This window comes from Anguilla anguilla, chromosome 16 (assembly GCF_013347855.1).
Source record: "Anguilla anguilla isolate fAngAng1 chromosome 16, fAngAng1.pri, whole genome shotgun sequence".
Lineage (NCBI taxonomy): Eukaryota > Metazoa > Chordata > Actinopteri > Anguilliformes > Anguillidae > Anguilla > Anguilla anguilla.
The window spans coordinates 32,375,686-32,391,788 of NC_049216.1; positions in this window are offsets into that span (position 1 = coordinate 32,375,686).

The following is a 16,103-nucleotide window of genomic DNA, read 5'->3' on the forward strand; positions in this document are numbered from 1 at the left end:
CCGTTCCTTTCAACTTTTTATGTATTTGAACCAACCAAAGCAAACTGAGTCATGAGGAGTTGGGGGATAGAGTAAAAAAACTCATCTTGAAATATTTAAGTGATTAAAAATACTGTTTTATTTGGAATAAAATGTAAATACATCTCCGCAGCGTTCTGTGATGAATTGCCAAGGCTATGGGAGATGCAGAATCCAACTCTGGACAAAGTGCTTGTGAATCATGCAGCAGTAATTACCATATGACTGTCAGCGTGGGGGGGGGGGGGTGGAGGGGTGGGGGTAATTTGTTATGCAGACTGTAACTCTGTTAGTTCTTCCTAAAGAATGATACATTTCCCTATGAGCTCCAGGTCTCCACTGGAACTGCCAATCCAAAGAGCTGCAGACGGTTACTGAATATAAACAAGAAAAACTTATGTCCTGCAGTCTGTATGCCAGTGCTTTAAAAGATCTTTTTTTATTTATTTATGTAATGTAAATACAAGAGAAACGTTCCACAGATTTACAGAAGCACCAGACCCTCACACTCAGGAAACGTTCATCTCTATGGGCTGAATTAGGTGTGGAAAGGGCTAGAGACTCCTCCCATCACGCAGCACAGGTAAATAGCTTATATAAACAAAATAACGTCAGGAGAACTGCCACAAACGCTACACGCTACTTTTATTTTTCACCTGCTGGTTTTGCAGCCTGTCTAAAGGAGTCCAGCTGAGGGCCTAGCCCAAACACCAGCTGAACCCTAATTTGAGCCCTAAAACCTTAATTGCCTCCATAGGCATTTTTTTGTAAACGTCTGATTACTGAATCAAAATTGAGAGAAAACCACTTAAATATCATGAATTCAATAAGATAAATGTAAAATAATATGTCTGAAATAATTTATCTTGAAAAATGTATTTCTCAGGAAACATATGCATATGTACATAACTATATACACTTCGTTATTGGGCTACATCCTATGAATTAAAATTTGCAGCTCACCCTAAATCAAAGACTATCAGTTGTCCTAACCTATTCTCATGCTCCTGTACACAGCCTGAACTTGCCTGAACCCTAAGACGTACTGGTTTTCCTTACCCTAACCCTAGCTGAACCCTAGTTTGAGCTCTAAAGCCTAATTGTCTCCATTGGGATTTTTGTAAACATTTGATTACTCAATTAAAATGGAGGAAAAACAACTTAAATATCAAAAGTTCAATAAAAGAAATGCAATATAATGTTTGAAGTCATTTCTTTTGAAAAATGTATTTCACTGAAGATATATATACTGTATATATTTTATATATAGTATATTTGTATGTAAGGCTACAGGGGTACATCCAACTAATGAAAAAATTCTGCTCTCCCTAAATTAGTTGTCCTAACCTTTCCTGAAGCTCCTGAACACAACCGTAAACTTACCTGAACCCTAAGACTTACCATTTTCCTTACCCTAACCCTAGCTGAACCCAAATTTGAGCTCAAAAGCCTAATTGTCTCCATAGGGATTTTTGTATACATCTTTTACTTGTCATAGTCACTTTTGTAAACATCTGATTACTCATTATAATTGAGGAAAAAAAACCCCATAAACTTGCCACAACTCTAAGAATTACCGTTTTCTTAACCATAACCCTAAAACTTAACCCTTAAACCCCTAACCTTAGCATTCTGAAGCAAATCCACCTGTGCACCTGAAGCACAAAAGCAGTTATGATCCCACACACACGGAGCGAGCCCGCTGAACACATCCCAGAATGCCTTGCGGCTGGCGAAGGCCTTGTTAGCGCTGTGCTGATACAGCAGGGCTGCAGTGAGACTGCTTCAACAGCTACATTTGGGTTTTTCGACGTCCAAAGCACAGCTGCCAACGAGGACCTCCTGCTTGGATCTCCATGGCAACCTGGAGCCAGCCCCATTGCCCAGGACGGCCATCGCACTGCTGAGTGGTCAGCTTGCTGAAACAGCACACTCCCGCCGTATAGCGGACTTTCACAGATCTTTCCTCGTCTCCATCAGGGTGTGAGGATGTGAATGAGCAGCATCAGCCACACGATCAGCTCCACACGGAACAGCAGCAGCTGCAGCACAACCATCGGAAGAGCATCGGCAATCACGGGTACACGCAAGCTAGTCTTAGAGAGGTGAGGAAGGTTATGCTCACACACACGCACGCACACAGAAACAGACAAGCACACACATGCACACTCACGCAGATGCACGCATGCACACATGCAAGCATGCACACACTAACACACAAGCATACACACACTCTCTCTCACACACACATATGCACACACACACACACACCATGAGACTGACCTAGGGGCCGCTGGGTTGGGCTTAGGGTTAGGCGTGCTCAAGTGCGGGGATGGATCCGTGCTGACAGCCTGTCCTGACAGACCGTACTGACAGACCGTGCTGGCAGCCCCACAGAGCATCAGGGGGCGACATAGCTCAGGAGGTAAGAGTGGTTGTCTGGCAGTCGTAGGGTTGCCGGTTCGATCCCCCGCCCTGGGCGTGTCGAAGTTTTCCCTGAGCAAGACACCTAACCCCTAACTGCTCTGGTGAATGAGATGCACCAATTGTAAAGCGCTTTGGATAAAAGCGCTTTAAAAGCTATATAAATGCTGTATAAATGCAGTCCATTTACTATTTACACAGGGATGGGTTGAGTTCAGTCCACCAGGATGACAGTGTCCTGTCGCACACCAGCAGCCACTCCTGAGTCTCTTAATCATGGATATCGCCCCTGACATTTCCAGGGCTCCACACTCATTTTTTTTTCCAGATGATGGCACCAAAATTTTGCTGCAGCAGCGAAAAATAGGATGGTGATCTTTTAATAATCTTTTTTTTTTTTTAAATCAGGACCTGGCTTCAGCCTCTGACCCTTGGGAGTGTATGCCCACAGCCAAAAGAGAGGAATCAGGATGTACTACACAAGATCTGCATCCAACCAACAAGGGTATATGATCTCGACCACTTCTGCCATTGTCTTTCAGCACTGGTCTGAGCAGGAGCCCCCTGCGCTGGAATGAAACTTTCAGGACATAGTGGTGAGGAGTGGAAGAGGAGAATGTGACTGACCTGCTAGGCTCTCTGCTGCGACCAATTAAAATACAAAGACAGTGCAAAGTAAAACCAGCCCTGGGTTCTCACCTGCTATTGCTTTCAGCCCCAGTCAGACCACCCTTTAATTTCACAGCCACACCTGACACACACCTGCACATGCGCACAGACACACACACACACACACACGCACACACGCACACACGCACACACGCACACACGCACACACACACAGCCCATGTGACAATCAGAAAAGCACTGGCTTGCATATGTGATTTCCAGTTGGCCTCATAAAGATGACTACAGTGTCACACATTATGTCACAGACGTAGGAAAGGCTGACACACACAAGCAAACACACGCGCCGTGTGTGCGTGCGCGCTTGCGCGTGTGTCCATCCTCTGTGCTTAGCTGTATTTACATGCCCCTCCCCCAGTGTACATACTGTTTTAGGGCATTACTGTAGTTTAACAAGGACTAAAAGGCCATTCAGCATTATGAAGTCCATACCGCGCATACAGAAAATACACACCACCTTAATATGCCCTACACCCCCTCCAAAACGAAGCTCTAACATCCCATAAAGCAGCACTCAAAAGCGAGAGCCAGTGATTCAGAGGTCTCGCTCTTAAACCAATTTGCCTAGAAATTGGTTTTAAGGTCCGTGCGCAGAGTCCTGTGCATTAAGCACCCCATCCCATTTTCACACACACTGCACATTTGGCTTTCAAGTGCTAATTTTGAAGTTTAGCCAATTTTTATTTGCTGCTTTGAAAGGTACCCTCTAGGCTGAGGCGGCAGCAGTGGGGGGATAATACAGGCCTGGCCAATGAGGAGGCAGTACTGTGCAGGCCTGGCCAATAAGGAGGCAGCAGTGGGGATATACAGGCCTGGCCAATGAGGAGGCAGCAGTGGGGATATACAGGCTGGGCCAATGAGGAGGAAGCAGTGGGGGGGATAATACAGGCCTGGCCAATGAGGAGGCAGCAGTGGGGATATACAGGCTGGGCCAATGAGGCGGCAGCAGTGGGGGGATAATACAGGCCTGGCCAATGAGGAGGCAGCAGTGGGGATATACAGAGGTCTGGCCAATGAGGAGGCAGCAGTGGGGATATACAGGCCTGGCCAATGAGAAGTAAGCAGCCCCCAGGTTATCTCCCTCCCCAGCAAAACAGCAAAAACTATACATGCACACAACCACAACCTGCAAACCTGCAGTCTACATCTTACAGCAAACACAATCCATGCATGGACAGGTCTGAAAGGGGGCCTACGGAGCCATGCTTTGTTTTCATCCATTAATTAATGAATTTGCAAATTCAGGTAACAGTCAATTAAAATCAAACTGAGGTATTTTTAAAGAATGAAAGACATTTCATTACAGCTCATCTGTTAACTATGAGAAAGAAGGAAATACTAAAATCTTGACTGATTCTCATGTCAATTTTACAGCCATCGCTGTACGAAGCTTTCAATATCCAGACAAACGCACTGTGTTCTGACTTGATTAAAAAAGCAGATCTACAGTGATGAGAAACGGCCTTCCCTACCGACACACAAACAAAAACTCTCGCTTGCACAACCTCTTCAGGAATATAATTTCTCAGCTGAGCAATTTCTTATTAAACTACATCTCATAAAAAAATAAACAGACAAAGACCCCAAGCCCTGATATTAGTTAGATTGTCAACAAAAAGAAAATGAAAATCAGGCAAGGCAGTGAGAGAGAGAGAGAGAGGGAAAGGTCAGTGTGTCTGTACGTTTTCCATCCTGCTGGTGGGCGTCTCTGTGAGAGAGAACTGTGAAATCCTCCAGTCTGCTCTCTCTGTGAAATAACTGTGAAATCCTCTATGAGAGAGACCTCTGTGCGAGAAAACATTGTTACTGTTCTTAATGTTCCTCAAGGTATTCACTTAAGAGCCTGAAAGTAAATTCAGCTCATAGCCTCGTGTTTAGTATCAGCTATACGAAGCATGCGTACAGTGCAGAGACTGAAGCTACAGGAACCACATGCGCAGCATAGAGACTGCAGCTATACCAGAGCACACATGTCCTCTGTCCTCATTTCCGGTGTAGGGCATCCCTATGCACATACAGGACACTTCCTGTACGATTACCCATCAGAGGCAGCCAGCCAGCTGTGGTTTAATAGGCTAATGAGCACACAAAAGAGGAGCGCATCTTCTGATGTGAAACATTGGGGAAGGCAGACAGGCTTCGTATTTATACCTCCACTAAGGACAGCGCACCTACAGTACAGCCCCTCCTGCCCACCCACGCTGGCTCTCATTAATCTGAGAGAAAAAGGGGACAGAGGCAAATCAGAGCCTTTTTTATAATCCAGCCCACATCTTCTATAACAATTCAGGACTTTCCTATCCTATCCTCCCTTCTTCTTTCTTTTCTTTTTTTTCCCCCCCGTCTTCTTCTTCTTCTTTTTTTAAAAGTGAATGTTTCACCTCGGGCCGAAGGCTTGGGCCGGCCACGGAGGCCCTCAGATAAAAATTGATTCCAGTAAATTCTCACCCGAGATCCATCGCCGGCGAAAGGCTTTTAAAGGTCACGCGTGTAATAAGTTCCGACGGTCTCAGTCAGTCAGATAATGGGCCTTTACTTCGGTGTGGAAGGCCGCGGTACAGAAATAATTGAGTAATCTGTGGAGCGTTCAGTTCAATGGGGATGGGGGGGGGGGGGGGGGGGGAGGAGGGCGGGAGGGAGGGGTGCTGCCATTGCTCTGGAGCTGCAGAGAGCAGCACTAAGGGGAGGGTGTGCAGGTGAGGCTCTGTGGTAAAAATGCCCCCCCACCCCCCACCCTCCACCCCCCCCCCCCCCACCAGCACACCCCCATCCCTCCCACAGCCATTTTGGATGTCGGTGACATTTAAAGGCTTACTTACAGGAATGAATTGTCCGGGCCGGTGTCAGCATTTCAAATTACACGAAAAAGGGGACGTTGGGGAGAAAGAAAGGAAAAAAAAAAGAAGAAGAAGAAATCCTCACTCGGAGTGCGAGCCGCATCTTCCGTTTTAACGGTGAACTGTAACTCACTCGCCAGCGTGACCGTACGTGCGTTCTCACCTGAGACACATTGGGGGTGTGGGGGTTCAGCCAGAGTTTTAATTCAGCCTGCATTATACAGATTCAATCAGAGGAGCTTCCATTTTGCCCCGACTCACTGCCATTCTACGTCACATTCAAGCATCAGGGCCCGTCATCAAAACTATCACGATAAATTCAGCTCTCGTTTCAGTCTGAAATCTGAGCGCTGCGTCGAAAGCCACAGCTCTGGAGTTTAATTAATAACTGTGGAAGGCGCTTCAGCAGGACGCGCCTTAATTTGCCTGCATCGTAAAGGCCTCTGTTTGGCTGGGATACGTGCAGCTTCCTCCAGCGTTTCATTAATGTGACACTCCTGGCTCCTCGCTGCTTTTCGATTTTCACTTCTGAGCCTCGGCACCAGGGACCAAAACTCAGGAAACGGCCTCTCTCTCCCGTCTGAATTACAGAACGTACCACAACGAGAGCAGAAAAGGCTCTTACTGCTAGTTTAAAACAGGCAGGCGCCTTTATTATTGTCCGCTCTGAAAAACAAATAAACCCATGCTCTCCTAGCACTCGTCCACAAACCTTGGCCACGGGAGGCCATGGGTATTCTGACCCATGATAGACACACAGAGTAATTCAGTCTGCTGACCAGTGGTAGAGACACACAGAGTAGCTCAGTCTGTGGCTGACCTGTGATACAGACACACAGAGTAACTCAGTCTGCTGACCAGTGATACAGACACACAGAGTAACTCAGTCTGTGGCTGACCCAGGCTGCCCTTTATTACTTGTTCCTCCTTGCAGCTCAGAGACCCTCCCCAGAAATTCCCGCTTGACTCTGAACACCTCCCCCCTGGGGCTCCACCAGGGATTTTGGGGCCCCATGAAAAGATCGCACATTGGGCCCCACCACCCCCGGCCACCCCATCCCTGCACAATTAATATAACCACACCATGTTTATTTTTGAGAGCTCCCCTCAGTCGGGTCCCTCTGAATCCCCCCCCCCCCCCCCGACCCCCCCATATCTTAATGTGTTTCCGTGTCTCTGTACAAGACATTTAAAATGGAAAACAGTGCGTATTTACCCGACAGGCTGTGCGTTTGCACACTGAGAGGAGCTACTAAGGGGAAATGTTGCGTAATCGATTGCTGCCAAACGCCACGCTTGTCGAGAGAGAGAGAGCCGATCTGAGGCGTCCAGCGATTTTGGCGGCAGAGTCTGGTGGCTGAAAGCATCGCGCTAAATAAAGTGGGGGGGGGGGGGGGCTTTCAACAGGGCCCTCACTCGCGCCGACACGTCGAAATAATCGACGCGCTTTGCCGCTTCGTCTCCCAGACCGGGCTAACGACGCACTCCGGTGCTTTCGTCTCTGTTTGCGTGAGAATGGAGCGCTGCTCAGTCCCCCCCCCCCCCCCCCCGCAGGATGAGAGTCCTGCAATTAGGGCCCGGTCCACAACCAACGCCTTTTCTTCTCTTCCCGGCGGAAATCACACGTCAACCGCAAACGCGTTCCTCATCGCTCGCTCATCAAGAGACGAGGCAAACCGCCGGCGCACTGTAGGCTCGCTCACAGCGCAGGAAATCGGCCAATTAAAACGCAGCGTTACGTTTCAAATGAAGATCGCAGCTTTTTTTTTTTCCCGAGATCAAATTTTTTTGGAATAATTTCCTTCAATGTCAGAATTTTAATAACAGTTAATGATAAAGGTTCTCGCATTAGAATGTTTCTCGAGCGACAGAAACCCTGTGTGTTTCCCAAACACTGATAATGAGACCGGATAATTACCGAAGCACTAAAGCCTAGGCAGAGAAGCACGACTTCACTTTGGAGTTGATGCAAGCATGCATGACAAGTAACTGTCAGAAACGTGAAAACAACCTGATCACAGCATTACAAACACTTCAGAAGTGCCACATGAGCAGCAACATTTAATCACGTTCACAAATTTATGAATGTGAGTTACCAAGCTTCTTATAATGCAAATTCTGTGCCGAAATGGATCTGATTTACATTTGGTCAGAGAGAGTATACATGTATTAATGCACAAAAAAAAGGAAAACACCTGGGAAGTGTATGCAAAGTGGAGACTTCCAAATAGGCAGGGTTCGCACATTAATTAAGTAAATAACATCCCAGAATGCATTGCATCACAAAGTATAATGCAGGACAGGCCAGGCTGCCTTTAATTAAGCCTAGCGTGGCTGCAAGAGGAGACCACACTGACTTTGAAAGCGGGGCGATTGTTGGGGTACATTTGGGGGTGGGGAGGGGGGAGCAGCCAGTTACCCCAGAATTGTAGCGGCCCTGTGGAGGTTCACCTGTCCCTCCTCCCTTACCTGGACACCGTCGGCACCCGCCGGAGTCCATCCCGCTCCGCTCCCCTCCGCGGTCACTCGTCGAGGACGTCTGAAACGGAACGAGGAAGAAGCGTTTGCGCGAATCGGAGAGCAGAGACGCGGCCGCTAGGCTACGCACGCCAGTAATCAGCCGCATTATTGGCCGGTCCCATTCTCATTCCCCCTCTGAAGAGAACATACTGACCCTGTGTGCCACGCACTGAAAACTCTCCACCCGCTTTTATCCCCTGGCAGTTTTAATGGGCGTAATGTAGTCTGTGAAATATGACATAATAACCCTTTCTCTGACTGGGGGGGGGGGGGGGGGGGAGGACCTCACTCTTAATATCGCCCGGCTTGTGTCGCGACTGCAATAAAGCAACGTTTCCAATGCCGCGGCAAAATGAGTTCATTACTCCGTGCTTTTGTCTGGGGAAGAGACCGCGGAGCAAAATGGACGCCGTTATTAGGGGTAGGACTGGGATTCAGATGTAAATGAAATAAAAGTTGATAACGTGTGAACAGTGTAATGAAACAAACAATTAGGTTTCCGTCGTCAAAGTGGGCGTGGAAATTGAGTTTTTTTTAATAACGTGCGATTGAAACAGAGCCGCTGGTGAAAGTTCGCTGCCATGCGTTATTGAAAACGTTGGGCGTGGGTGCAACGCCATTTCCAGTCACGCTCACGTCGAGCCGTCTCATGTGTGCCTCTGAACTCAAAGCTAGGACAGAGTGTAGCACAGTGGGTAAGGAACTGGGCTTGTAACCGAAAGGTCACAGGTTCGATTCCCGGGTAAGGACACTGCCGTTGTACCCTTGAGCAAGGTACTTAACCTGCATTGCTCCAGTATATATCCAGCTGTATAAATGGATACAATGTAAAATGCTATGTAAAAAAAAGTTGTGTAAGTCGCTCTGGATAAGAGTGTCTGCTAAAAACTGTAAAGCTAGTGCATAAAACCACAGAGCCTGTTCACGCAGAGGAGAGTTCCTATTTTTTCTGACGCTCTCCGGTGCGCTTAAATATTTGAACCCGGGGAGAGCGCACTGTGGTGACGAGGGAGGGGCCTGCTGCTGCTGGGGGCAAAGAGCACGTGCAGTACTGAAGACTTCAAGTAAAAAAAAAAAAAGTATCATTCCTTATATGGAAAAGATTTGCATCACATTACAGCACAGCCATTTAGCGGACGCTCTTATCCAGAGCGACTTACACAACTTTTACACAGCATTTACATTGCAGACATTTACACAGCTGGATACATACTGAAGCAGTGCAGGTTGAGCACCGTGCTCAAGGGTGCAACGACAGTGTCCTAGCGGGGAATCGAACCTGTGACCTTCAGGTTACAAGACCGGCTCCTTACCCATTATACGACACTGCTGCCCAACTAGAGATTAAAATCAGGCCGCAAACAGTAACTGTGCTGCAATGCATCGCCGTTTTTCTTTTTTTATCTCTACATTTGAAATATAAATATAAACCCATCCTTTTATTAAGGACTAATCAGGCTATGCTCACCTATATCCTCTATGGATAGCCTAAGAATCACAGAGGCTAATCGTGGGTACAATGGCATGCACCTAGCCTTGGGCTATTTCTCTAAGCAATATACCAAGGTTTAATTAATGCCGACTAATACACAATACTATTAATGGCTTAAGTTATCAGTACAACAGCAATAAAGTAATGATTGTACGTGTGGGTGCTCATGCCATAACGGTACAAGAAACTCACTGATTACTGCTCAGCCTCTAAATTTAGAGGGAGCTAATTAATGATAATTATTATGCACTGGAGAATTTTAACATTTAAACTTTTATTAAAATTTATTTTTAAAAATTTTTTGCTATAAGAAAACTTCATGAGAAGAACTCAGAGAAGATCTATCTCTCCAAGAGATAGGGACTTGGAGGGAGGTGGGGGGGATGGGGGGGGGTTGACGTGCACACATTCTCAATATCTTCAAAACGATGCTACAGTGAACTCAGTGTACTGAATAAATTACAGTAAGACAAGGATGACCCCAAAAAACTTGCAGTGCCTTAAAAGCAGTGCTGATAAGAGCATGTTGCTCCCAAACCTGAATGCTGAAGGTCACATTTTGTCATTTTGTGGATTAGATGGAAAGCTGGCTTTCCTTTTAACATCCTAATGGCGCCGGGCTAACAGAATCCTTCAGCCCATGATTATGCCGAACTGATTCTGCTGCCCGCTAATGCCCGAGGACCCCCTTTCAGTGTCCCTGACCTCACTCAGAAATGAATGTAAAAGCAGCTTAAAGGACAGAGCGAGAATGATGTGCATGTTATACATTTACTAAAGACAGAGAGAGAGTGATGTGGATGTTATATATTTACTAAAGACAGGAGAGAATGATGTGCATGTGATAGTATATTTACTAAAGACAGAGAGAGAGTGATGTGGATGTTATATTTTTACTAAAGGCAGGGAGAGGGTGATGTGCATGTTATAGTATATTTACTAAAGACAGGAGAGAATGATGTGCATGTGATAGTATATTTACTAAAGACAGAGAGAGAGTGATGTGGATGTTATATATTTACTAAAGACAGCAGAGAATGATGTGCATGTGATAGTATATTTACTAAAGACAGAGAGAGAGTGATGTGGATGTTATATTTTTACTAAAGGCAGGGAGAGGGTGATGTGCATGTGATAGTATATTTACTAAAGACAGAGAGAGAGTGATGTGCATGATGCGCATGTTATATATTTACTAATGACAGGGAAGGAGCAATATAAATGTTATATATTTGCTGTAGACCAAGTTTCCTCAGCATAGCCTTCTCATTTTTTATGATTGTCGCATTCAGCTGCATATTGATCATCGTGGGTCACTGTGTGTGTTGAGCTGATTATTCCATCTGCAGGCCCAATTTACCATGGTGATTAACAGCCCTGTAGGACCCCCCCCCCCAAAAGCAGCACAGAACCAGGCAGGGGCGCAACCCTCTCCCCTCTCATATTCATCAAATAAATATTATATATGTATATATGTGTGGTGGAGCTGTTTAAATAAAAACGTGTGATGACAAGGTAGAAATCTTAATTATAAACACATGCTGGTGAGGAAAATGTGTGTGCGTGTGTGTGTGTGTGTGTGTGTGTGCCCATGTGTGATCTCAGCAAGAAGGAGGTAGGGAAAAAAAAAAAAAACCTCACACACCAAATTCTCTTCGGTGTTGCCAAGCCACGCACGGGGTGCTGGCAGCAACAAAGATTCAATTATACAAAGAGCAGAAAATAATTAGAAAAAATAATAGCACTCGAGAAAAAAAAAAATTGCCCCCTCCAGAAAATTGCGTAGAACAATAAATCTGTTAATTAGCTCATTAATATTCAATTGGGGTCAGTGGACTTTAATGGAACCTTTTCCAGGGGCCAAGGAAATATTTAACACCCGGCTTTTCCTACAGCCTCCCCCCCATTATCAGCCGTGTACAGGCCTGCCTTATCTAGGCAGCAGATGGCGGAGAACAATAGCGCCTCATTATCGCCCGCGAGCAGCAGCCGGGCCTCTTAGCCGGCGTGCGACGGAGACGGTGAAGTATAGACGCTGGAGCATTTAGTGTAATTGATATGTGGCACATGCATTTGTATTGTTTGTTTGCACCGCTGGCATTCAGGCCAAAAGGCGAGGCAGAGATTTATTTTTATTTTTAAATCGCTGCCGGCGTGGTTCTGCGCTGGTCATGGACAAACTGGCTAATGGCTGGGCTCAGACTGATGTGTAAAATGCATTCGGGCCAAACCACCGGCCTGAGTCCAGGAGTTTTTGTCTTTACAAACGCAAACTGAGGATCAGGCGCTAGCTGTCGCTTTGAGGCCAATGTTTCGTTCAACAAGTTTGGCGGGAAAAAGGCTCTGTGGTGGTTGCTGATACGGACTAAAAAAGCAGGGATACAAGACAGGCTATAAAGCGGTAAAAAATAAGAAGACAAATGACAGTATTCCCGTGTGCAGCTGATCTGCTCTTCAGAGCTCCTCCTCCTGGGAAAACTGTGCTGGGAGAGACTCTGAGATCGACCCCTTCAGTGGATGAGCTGGGAGCTGAGGGCAGGGTGGAGGGTGGAGGGTCAGGGTTAGGGCTCGACGCTCAGCCAGCGCCCCCTGCAGGCCCACTCTGCAGGCGCGTGCGGGAGCAGGGTGTGGCGGGATCCCGGGGAGCAGAGCCGCTCGGAGCCGCTCCAGGCTGCTGCCGGTCCCCTCCCGCGGTGCGGCCTGCGTGTGTTTCCATTAGGGCCGCTCTGATATGGCCGCCGTGTCTCTGATAGGCTCGCCGCCAACCAATCAAAAATCAAAAGAGGCTCCGGCGCTGGCGCCCAGGACAACGTCGTCTTCTTACGATCTGATCTCCGGCTTCAAAGGCCCAATCAGCGAATCTTCAGTCATGCCCCGGCTGAAACTTAAAGGCGGACGACCGAGCTTTGATTAAGGCTTCTGCCCCCCCCCCCCCCCACCTCCCATCTCCCAGGCTTCACAAGCGCATGGGCCGGGGACCCCCCGTCTTCTCCCTCCTTTTAACGCTGTTCAATGGCTGCATGATCATTTTTGCATCATCCTGAAAAGGACCTTATACACAATGGCTTATAGACACAGGGGACAAACGGAACTCCCTCAAACCGATGTCTGTCATCGTGCGTCTGAGCAAGAACAGAGACCCAAGGATTTGGCCACTTAAGACACCTTTCTGCCTAAAGGAGAACCCGTTTCTAATTGGGGGGTTCCCATTGGTTTTGGTCAACATCAGCTTTTTCCCCATTGGCTGTGGGCCGATGTGGCTGAGGGCTGTGACTACCGATTCATTTTTCCACTCAGTCGCTCGCCTTCTTTATCCCTTTACTGCGGCCGCGATGCTGAAACGCCAGCCACTGGAAACCGAGGCCTTCCCCTGCAACCCCCCCCCCCCCCCCCATGTGTTGCTCTGTGTTGTGTCTCCAGAACGCACAGCGCAGCCAGGGGTCTCGCCTCTGCGAAAATGAGGTGAAGCGCTAAAAGCGCAGGAGCGCAGCTTCCCGTCTCCGCTCGAAGCGAAGACTTTATGGATTTTTGCAGAGGTAAAAGCCGCCGCGTTTGTTCTAAAGACGTCCGTTTATTGACACCGCTCGGTCTGCACAGCGAGATTATTTCGGGCCGCATTATCTTCCCGAGTCGGGCTGTGAAAAATTCAATTTTACTCCGGTTTATCTGGAATAGAAAATATCTATAACGGTTATACCGGGGGAGGTGAAGGACTCAGAAGGTGCAGATTTTCTTTTCACCTTTTTCGCCCCCGGGGCAGCGCGAGAAGAAAAGCGAACAGGACGCGCTTCGGCGCGGCAGTAAACCGGCGGACATTTTGCGACGGAATGCGAGCGCTTTTCAAAGCGAGGTGCGGAGCGACTCCTTTCTCCTTTCTGACATCGCCACTGCGGCGAGGTATCCCAGGCTTTTAACCCGTGTGGAGATTTCAGCCTCCATGCATCGGAGACTGGAATCAGTATCCAAAACCTCAAGGATATATAGACACCCCAAATAACCTGTCAGAGGGGCAACTGCTTCTCATGCTCACTCAGAGCCTTTCCCTGGCACAACGGTGGAAAAAACTGCAATATGGTCCCTCATAATGCAGTGCGTATATGCTTGGTTGATCTCCAACGCAAATATATTTAGCATATATCCCTCATTTTCCACTCTTGTAATATCTCATCGTTGTTTCACGACCAAAAAATGTGGTAAATTCTTTTACAGGCTAACTGTGACAAAATGGGCATTAAACCTCCACCATTCCTGTAACAATACTTTTAAAACTAAATTCTGTAAATTAAATATCCGAAATGTTTTCCAGTTAAGGTCAGAATTAAATAAAACAACACTTAACCCTAATCACTACTGTCACTTCATTACCAATCACTACTCAGCATCTGCAAACTGATTTTAACGTAATCTAAGAGCAGACCTAAGACTTGGAGCATGTCCATATTGCCCTTGTACATACAGTATGTGTGTATCACATACGTGTATCTTTTTCTGTCTCTCATACACGTGTATCATATACAGTATGTGCAACTCTGTCTCTCTCTCATACATGTATGCATCATATGTATCTCACTCATTCATAGACATGCAGCATATCTCTCTCTCCCTTTCTCTACACAAAAATCTGACCATCCATCTTACAGCCCAGCCCCCATCTCACCCCCTCCTCTCTCAGCACCCCTCAAAGCTGTGTGCCAAGGTAAGCTGGGCCCCCCTGCTGGGTCCAATTGGGATTTAAGGAAGCTAAACTCTTCAGCAGCCTGGACAGCAGACGGAGGATCAGGGAGCCAGGAGGTCAGCTGGGTCAGCGCTGACCCGAGAGCAGCACCCTGCAGGCCTGTAATCAGGCCCAAACGCTGAGCCCCACGCCTACCGGCCCAAACACTCAGCTCTACACTCACCTGCCCAAAACCTTCACGTCAAGTAATGAAGTGCAACAAGAGGGCCTAAGCAGCACTGGAAGAAAAAAATCCTCAAATTTCACAAGGGTATGCTGGGTAACAGATCATATTCAATAATGGAGCAAAAAAACAACCTTTTTATTTTTCCAAAGAACCCTTGACTATTGTGTTTGATAAAAGCCGCCAAACTCCTCTTGATGCCAGTAACCTCGACAGAGGCACTGTGCATTTCTGAGATGGTTTCAAAGTGGATTTGGGAACTGGTGCATGGCTCATTTTGTTAAGTCACCACACCATGGTGCATGGATGAGCCCCACAATCTCAGATTGAGCCCAGACCACACCAGTACCGACTGCGGTCCGAAGCTCCACGGTGCTACATGCAATTGGCAATTGCGTTGGCCAGGGTATGGGAGGCTTCAGTTGGTTAGCCGTCCATGTTAATCGCTATCTTTACTCTTTAACGTCCCTCGTGCCTCTACAGAATTAGGTAAGATGGGTTTCAGACATTTTGCACCTTACAGCTGAAACAATCTGCAAAAGAATTTTAAACTTGACAAATTAATTTCAATTGTGGACTTTAAACATGCAATTCATGACTCTGTGACCGAAGTATGCTCCTGCTTTTAACCTCTTTTCTACTTTAAATAATTGTTACACCTCTGTCTCATTCCACATTTGATGTTTGATGCATTTTGTTAGGTGTAAGTCTCTTGTTGGGTAACTTTGTGTTTCATGTCAGGTCCCCCTTGCAAAAGAGATTTCAATCTCAATGGGGTTTTCCTGGTTAAATAATGGTTAAATAAAAAAATAAAAGTAAAATCTAGAGATTTGATTGGGCGCCTGTGGACTACATGCTAAAGCCACGTATAAAAGGTCTTCCATTGACAGCACTCAATGGGAGTTTAGCTGTAGTACTGCAGTGTGAAAAGAAGTAGCTGGCGACACCACGTGTTTTGGAAGAGAACCGAGGATGTCTACACCCTCCCGAATCGGCAGTAGGGTTCAAGAATGAACAGCTGCAGACAACTGGCAGTTCCAAATTTGGGTGGGAATTGGGTATAACCTCCACTCTGTGAAGCACCGTACCAACAGCAGGAGTGTGTGGGAGACAAAGAGCAAGCCCCAAATGCCACAGACGTATGGATGCAAAAGGGAAGGGCGCCCCAAGTCCCCCCTGCCCCCCCTGCTCCCCCCAACCTGTGTAACAAATATGACAGTCAGGATG